Raw genomic sequence first — 5,902 nt, 5'->3', positions numbered from 1 at the left:
AAAAGAAGAGCTTATTTAACGTATTTGAAAGCCCTCTGTATATGGAGTTGTGGTAAGCAGGAAGCACCGATAGGTAAGATAACCTATCGGTGCTTCTTGTTGGCTTATTGTATTTCGTTTTATGATTTTAACTAAAATTCTGGAATGAATACGTTATTAGTTAACATCACCAAGTCTTCATGAAGGAAAAATATAATTTGTCTCGTTCATTTTGTCATATAATCCATCGAGGGAAGAACCTATTTTTCCAGAGTGTTGCAACATAATTTTGGTCAACATAAGACTTGTTATATTTTTATGACTATATAGATTATTTCAATTGTAAGAACGTCCGTATTTCGAAATATGTTAAAATTCCATAACAAAATGTTTAATCAGTTTGATTAGAAGTCCTATGATTTTGGATTGTTGAATTTTTTTATCTAATTGTTAACCTGCAGAATATAATCTATACTCAGAACAGAAGGTAAATGGAACGTGATTTATTTAAAGTGATAAAAAACTTTATTGAGTTCCCTCCTCGATCAATTACTTTTTCTATTAGATTCGCCCTTAACTGCATTGACTGCATAGCAGAAAGAGAGATTTTGCAGAATAAAAGCTTATGCGCTCACCACATCACATTTTTTGTTGCGGCCACATGTTTGTCTTATTCACAAAACGACGTTAGTTCAACCCATACTTTGCCCAGGCAACATCAAGTGAAATAAAACTCCAAAAAAACAGTGTGTCAGATCGCAGAATAATCGAAATGGAAAGTGGTACATATATTCTTTATACCAAAACCAAAATTGGCCCGAAATGAAATTAATTATGCCGAAACATCCAAGGCAGAAATCTACTGGAGTTTTTTTATAATCATGGTATGATCAAATGTGTATAGAAGTCGTATCACAGTTTATAAGTATAGAAAAATTTAGATTTTTTTAAATATTCTAAATTAATTGGCAATATTTGCATCTCACAAGTGATTATTTATAACTTAAAGCTTAAAGGATATTTGCCCATCTCAAATGATTATTAAAAAGGAATAGAGTTCCATTAATTTATACTTTAAGTGATACCGTTGCGTTTCATCAAAGATCATCATTTACATTGCCTGTGACACATGTTTTTTTGTGCATTAATGATCATTACCAAGACTTTGGCTATTCTTCTTCATTACATAGTATATGTAATGTAAGAGGTAGTCTTTGATGAAACAGAAAAACGCTAGGAATGGATATGTGAGAACAATATAGAGGCCGCTCTCAATAACAGAATCAAAGCTAAGCAGCCGATCTCAATTTTGTCGTGATTGTATATTTTACATTGCTTGATGTTAAGATAACATAACTTCATGGTGTAACATTACAATATTGTGGTCAACCAGCATACTCTGAATTCGCCGAAAGTACTTTCTGCGTGGGAGCCGCTAAATGATCAGTGTAAGTTTTTATTATCTTATTTTGTTTTGATCTAATGCTATGGTGAATTTTTGGTACCGTTGAGGTATGTTCGAATGAACGCAAAACAACGGAACAATACGATATGATTAGTTATTTGGATTGAAACCATATTGTATTATTCATTATTTGTTTACTTTTTTTTTTTTTTTGATCTGAAATTGAGAATGGTTTCATACATGCAAATTTTGTTCATGAAAGAAGATTCGCATTGTAAGACATTAATGCAAATATAATAATAGGTTATGAATTTCTTAAACACAATTGCGGTTATAATGTTATTTATATAACTGCTACCTATTTTTACCTTTAGTTATATTATCGCTAATTTTCTTTTAAATGATTTTTGCGTGTATTATCGATAGTTTATTTTTTCTTTATATATAATAAAATTGTTATTTCAACTTGATTCGAATGCAATTTATATTTATACCCTTCACCACACTGTGGTACAGGGTATTATGTCTTTGTGCATATGTTTGTAACATGCAAAAGGAAACGAGATAGACACATGGTTCCTTTTGAGAATATGCATAGAATCACTTTTTAAGTCGATTTATGCATATCCGTCCGTCCGTCTGTCTGTCCATGTTAAATTGTAAACAAAGTACAGGTCGCATTTATGATCCGAATTGGATGAAATTTGGCATAGGTCACTTATTTGGCCCATGGACGAACCCTATTGAAATTGGGAAAAATCGGTTCAGATTTAGATATAGCTCCCATATATATATTTAACCGATTTAATGTAAACGGCCCCTAAATATCTTTCTATTTGCACGAAATTTGGTACAGCCAAATCATTTAGGTCTAGAATGATGTCTGCCAAGTTTCGTGAAAATCGGTCCACATTTAGATATAGCTCCCATATATAGTTTCGTCCGATTTCATGTAAATGGTGCCCCAAAGTCCCTATATATCTTTTGATTTGCACTAAATTTGGTATAACGTACTGAATTAAGCCTAGAGTGATGTCTACCAAGTTTTGAGAAAATCGGTCCAGATTTAGATATAGCCCCATATATAGTTTCGTCCGATTTCATGTAAATGGTGCCCCAAAGTCCCTATAACTTTTGATTTGCACGAAATTTGGCATAACGTACTGAATTATGCCTAGAGTGATGTCTGCCAAGTTTCGAGAAAATCGGTACAGATTTAGATATAGCTCCCATATATAGTTTCGTCCGATTTCATGTAAATGGTGCCCCAAAGTCCCTATAAATCTCTTGATTTGCACTAAATTTGGCATAACGTACTGAATTATGCCTAGAGTGATGTCTACCAAGTTTTGAGAAAATCGGTCCAGATTTAGATATAGCTCCCATATATAGTTTCGTCCGATTTCATGTAAATTTCCCTATATATCTTTCGAGTTGCACGAAATTTGGCATAACGTACTGAATTGAGCCTAGAATGATGTCTATCAAGTTTCGAGAAAATCGGTCTAGATTTTGATATAGCTCCCATATATAGTTTCGTCCGATTTCATGTAAATGGTGCACCAAAGTCGCTATATATCCTTCGATTTGCACGAAATTTGTCATAACGTACCGAATTGATTCTAGACTGATGTCTGCCAAGTTTCATGAAAATCGGTCCAGATTTCTATATTGCTGACATATATAGTTTCATCCGATTTCATGTAAATGGTGCACCAAAGTACCTATATATCCTTCGATTTGCACGAAATTTGGCATAACGTACTGAATTGAGCATAGAGTGATGTCTGCCTTGTTTCGTGAAAATCGGTCCAGATTTAGATATAGCTCCCTTTTATTATAGATTGGTTTTAAGTAATTGGCGCACCAAAGAAACAATAGGAACAAAACGTTCTGAAATTAGTATAACCCAACCTGTGACAAGTTTGTTTGAAATCGCTTAATATTTGGATAGAGCTTCCATATATATTTTCGCCCGATTTCCAGTAAATTGGGCATCAAACTCCTCATGTTAGTCATCAAATTTTGCACAACGTACAAAATTGAGCATAGAATTACGTAGTTGCGTTTTCTAGAAGTACTGACATAGCCCAACGGATGACCTATTTATATTTGTTTGAAGTCGATTGACATACTTTATGGATGGATCTAGGTAGATTCACATTTAGATAAATATCACATATTTTTTTCATCCAATTTTATGTTAATAGTCCTGTTTAATATACCCATAGTGGTGAAGGGTATCATATAGTCGGCCCCGTCCGACTTTACTACTTTCCTTACTGGTTTTTTATTGCGAATATGTGTATTCCTAGATCATATTTACCATTTACGTTTTCCTTATGAGTCAAACCCCATTTAGAATTCTATTACCTTCATTAAAATGTTATGAAAAATCAATTGATCTGAAAATAAACATCATTATGAACTCAGAATAGATCAGTAAATAACTTTTTGATTTCCCATTGTAACTGCGTTTGCTACCTATGAATCTGGGGGTTACTAAGAAACTATTATTTTATTCTTTTGGATTCTTTATAAATGTAACCATGGTCGGGAGGGCTTAAGAGCACATAAACAGCTGTAGCTCTAAATCATTTGATATGTTTCCTTTTCGCACTCTCTCCATTATTTTCCTCTTTCTCTAATACTTGTTTCTTTAGATCTGAATCTATCTTTCTGTAGACTATCATCATAATTTATCGTTTAATTCATCCATATATCGATTCACTCGAAATAAATTGTTAGTGCACGCAAAATTCTTATTGAAATATTAATTGTGTACCGTGGAAATACAAACTTGGCAGCTGATGAACCCAACCCCACCGACGAGCTAATAAGGCCGTGTAAATGCGTGCTCCTGCAACCTATGGTTTGCTTAACATCATCCACTTTCTTCGAACAGTTGTATGCTACAATGTTGTGTAAATTTTCGTCATCTTCGGGCAAAGATTTCGTTTCAAAGTATTCTCCAGCTTAATTTGTACACTATTTCATGTGATCTTCTTAATTGTGATGCATTTCTTCATTCTCATGGATACACCTCAAAAACATGGGTTTTGAATGCATCAACCTCACGAACATTTTTTTATGTTACACATATTTATACTTTGAACCGTACGGAGTACGTTTACGCTAATGCATATCAAACTTTCCAATGGAAATCAGACGTTGTGGCAAAGATTTATATATAAATTTTCGGAGTTTTGAAACCCACCCCCAATTGTCAAATAAATTGTTTTTAAATTTACATTCTGCAGATTTCATGATCTAGGATTGAATCGGAGTCGAGATTGACGATTATATTTTGGTATCGGTCGATTTTTTTGGTATTTTGAATGTCCGCAGTTTTCTGAATTGGATGTATCTGAATACAAGAAATGCGGACATCCGGTATAGTGAAGAACCGAAGACATTGAAATGATGCGCTATAAGACACTCCATCTCGGTTAAACATTTATTTATCAGAATAGGGTACATGGATTTGCTATTAGTACTTCAATTCAATTGCATACTAATAACAAATGATTACATCAATTCTTGTTCGAAATTGTTTACATATTTAGAATATATTTATTCGAAAACATTAGTAAATAAAAATCAATAGATACGATACTCCACAACAATTACTTAAGTGTAAAATTGTTTGCCTATTTTTACTCATGAATGCAACTTCAAGATACAACTCTTACTCCAACATCCCGCCATTCATACTTACAATGCCGGTGGAAAATGCAATGAAGTTTATCAAACAATTCCGATACGTGTTGCGAATATTTTATGAACTAAATTTATTCTCTCTCTTTGATAAATTTAATAAAAAAATCTCAATTTTCCGTCCTCGTTTAATAGACAAAAAATAAGAATTTAATATTTCATCGTTCTCATGTTGGGATCTAAAAATTGACTGACTGGCAGCCTATAGCATTCGGGTATGTGGATTGAAGATATCCAACATGTATCAAAAAGGGGAGCGGAGAAAAAACAACAAAACACAAGAATAACAAAACAACTTTGAAGTAGGCGACGTGAGTACTCTCTGTACTTGCACTTGTCACGTATCTTCAAGTGTATCCTTGATTGTTTTTGTTGTCTTTGAGGTAGCTAGCTGACTAGATGGATGGATGGTTAGTTGTTTGTTTGGTGGCTGGTTGGCTGGCTGGCAGTGAGCATGGCGCTTGGTGCAATTGCAGTTAGTGTTGCCCTTGTTCGAAGGACTTGTCCATGTTCGCCAGCCATGTTCATGTACTGGCTGGTGAATATTACAGCTGAGAAACTTGAGACAATTGTTGTTCGTATTGTTAGTGTATTATAGTTTATATTTTTGTTTGCTGTTATCAGACTCACACACACAGAGATATGCATGCAGACAATCGGAAAGGTACACATATACACCTCAATATTCATGTATAACTTGTGTCCTTTTTGACGACATACAAGCAGGCAACAAGCCAACCAGCCAGTCAGCTAGCCAACAATATCTGTGTGCATGCTCTTTGTTCATTGTCATCCTCGGCA

The sequence above is a fragment of the Musca vetustissima genome, unplaced genomic scaffold (assembly GCF_032173495.1).
Source record: "Musca vetustissima isolate MV318-11 ecotype Yass unplaced genomic scaffold, APGP_CSIRO_Mvet_v1 utg14522, whole genome shotgun sequence".
In the NCBI taxonomy this organism is placed as follows: Eukaryota; Metazoa; Arthropoda; class Insecta; order Diptera; family Muscidae; genus Musca; species Musca vetustissima.
Note: the sequence above shows the minus strand (reverse complement) of the source record.